At 35.9% G+C, this 2,500-nt stretch overlaps 1 protein-coding gene across 26 annotated transcripts in view; it reads right to left on the bottom strand.

The window, feature by feature from the left end:
- Nucleotides 1-2,500, bottom strand: part of ZNF536 (zinc finger protein 536) — a 344,757-nt gene that overhangs the window by 231,191 nt on the left and 111,066 nt on the right. The window contains exon 6 of one of the 26 annotated variants that reach the window (XR_010346600.1): nt 1,781-1,984. The exons of the other annotated variants lie outside the window; for them this stretch is intronic. The gene's annotated coding sequence lies outside the window, so the exon portion shown is untranslated. Of the gene's footprint in view, nt 1-1,780; nt 1,985-2,500 lie in introns of those variants that run through there. 26 annotated transcript variants of the gene reach the window in all.

Genomic DNA, 2,500 nt, shown 5'->3' with positions numbered 1-2,500 from the left:
CCTACCCTCAAAATACAGCAGCAGCCATGTGGAATGGTGCCAGAGAGCCATGAGGAGCAGTTACCCCTCCCTGCTCCTGCAGCTCCCTTCACCTGCTCCACAATGGACCCTGAGAATTTTGTCTTTTGCATAACATCAGGAATTTGTCTCCTGTATTAATTTTGTCCTTTTCCAATGTAGACACTTCAGAGTCTTTGCAGTGCACAGGTGATGGCTTTATTCAGAAAAATGGTAGATTTTGCTTCTTTTCCTGGGTCTCAGAAAATCTACATTGTTGAGTAGCTTGTTACCGAATCAGGCACTTATTGTATGTACAGATTACATAAACAAGAAGGTCAATTTTGTTTCAAATCTATATGAATATGGTTCTGGGACTGAATTAACTACTGATTGAAAAGTTATACATTTTCAGCTAGCTAATCATATTTTATTTCACTGCATACAGACAGAAGTGCAATGAAATTAGCTGTTTGTTTGTACATTCTGGAAAATGTTTTAACTTCAAGACTATAGAAAAAAGACAGGAAAAATTAATATATGTTCAGGTGAGATTGCCAGGATAAAAGTAAGCAGGTGATAACTAAGCACAGCTCAACAGACACTGAGTTGATTTCTCCTGATTTTTGACCATGTTTTTCCTTTCCTCAAAATGTGCTCACCCTTCCTCCATCATGAATTTACAGTTTTTAAGCATAGCTTAGTGTATCATGGGATAAAAACAATCCCAGAGAGCCACTGTTGCATTTGGTTACCCAGTAATGAAATACAAAATGCTTTTTCAAGTTTTTCTCACACTAACTAACATATAAGAATACACATAGTAACAGTACTACTTTTATGTAGAGAAGTTATTTTACATAATTTTCATCAAAACAAACATTACCATATCATATTTGTCTATGACTATTGAATTCTTCTTCAAGACAGGTGCTTAGTATGTGCACTGAAAACATCCCATTAAACCAGAACTACTGTTTTTAAAGACAGCTAGAGCTGCAAAAGGGTGTCCAGGATTACAAAACATTTGTCTGTGGGAGGGGAGAGGATAGTGGTACTTCCACAATGCCTTATTGTTCTATCATATCTAATCCTCAGTACTAGTGCCCATAATGATTCCCAACTGGTAGATGAACTACTTTGAACATCCCTGAAGCAGAATTGCTACCCACTAATGTATCAGCTAAATGTTAGAAGACTCCTAACTCCCCCATCTGTGTTTTACCTCCCCAGAGGGTAAATACATTGAGCAGTGATTCCCTTGCCTGGCACACACTTTCTAAACCTTACTGGCAATGGTTGTGATTTCCAGTCCAAGCAGCTTTGCAGTCAAAATCACCAGTTTTATGTGCTGCAGGGAACTAAACACCTACCTTATTAAAACACTGCCCTCAAAACACACTGCAGTTATGTATTGCCACTGTAATTGTTACCAGTGTAGTGCTGATAATATTATGGATTACAGCTAATATCAGGCTATTGAATTAGTATGTGACTACCTTTTATAGTTAACTTCAGGAAATTTATTGGAATTAGGATTTTTTATTTTTTTAGGAGCAAGGTCTGTAAAGAGTAATTGAAGACACACAGAACACTGTGGATTTACTGGGCTTAAAGGGAAGAAACTAAAAAAAAAAACAAAACCAAAACCCAAAACAAAGCAACCACCCCCAAAACACCCCCAAAATATTAAAAAATATTCCTTCCTCTTCAGAAGTAGACATGTAGCCTGCACTCATATAAATATAGCTTATTCTCAACTTGTTATGCAGAAGTTGATAGGTCTAAGTGTACAGCTAAAGGCTGCTGGATAAGGCTTGAAGGGCAAATATCATATATTTCTGCTTTTCATTTCGTTTGCAGTTTATCCACATTCTTCCACTTTTTCTCATTACAGACAACTTGCCTTTATTTTTCTTCTGTGTCCACTTGTCTAATTCTGGGAGAGTGTTATCACCAGCTGCACCCCGATGTTTATTAATAATACCTCAATAAAATAATAATAAAGTCTAATTGAGAATTGCTTTTATCAACTTTGCTATATTGCCATCTATCTGAAGTTCTCAACAGCAAAGATTTGTTTCATTTTATTTTTAACTTTCCCTTTTCCACATTTCAGTAATGTCAGGCAAAGAGGTATGGTTTTACTATCTGAACAAATCATGGTGTAGAATAATTTATGACTTAGGCTTGGGCTTTCAGAAAAGCTATTTCAAATCTTCGCTTTGATTTGGTTGTATCAAAACTACTCAAAATAACAGCAGTGGTTTCTTGAAACTAGAATATGTTAACTGTTCCTCAATATTTTTGTACTAATGGGTTATATTTATTTGCTAGGAAACTTTGTACAGCTCTCTGATCTTAATATACTGAAGAGGCCTGACCAGCTGCCACTGTTACACTGGGGTTTTAAATTTCTTAAACCCAAAAAACTGATTAAAAAAATCCCACAAATACAAGACAAGGAGGCAAACATTTTGTTTAATCATCCATAAATTAATTC

The sequence above is a fragment of the Passer domesticus genome, chromosome 12 (genome assembly GCF_036417665.1).
Source record: "Passer domesticus isolate bPasDom1 chromosome 12, bPasDom1.hap1, whole genome shotgun sequence".
NCBI lineage: Eukaryota > Metazoa > Chordata > Aves > Passeriformes > Passeridae > Passer > Passer domesticus.
This window is presented reverse-complemented; position numbering and strand designations above follow the sequence as displayed.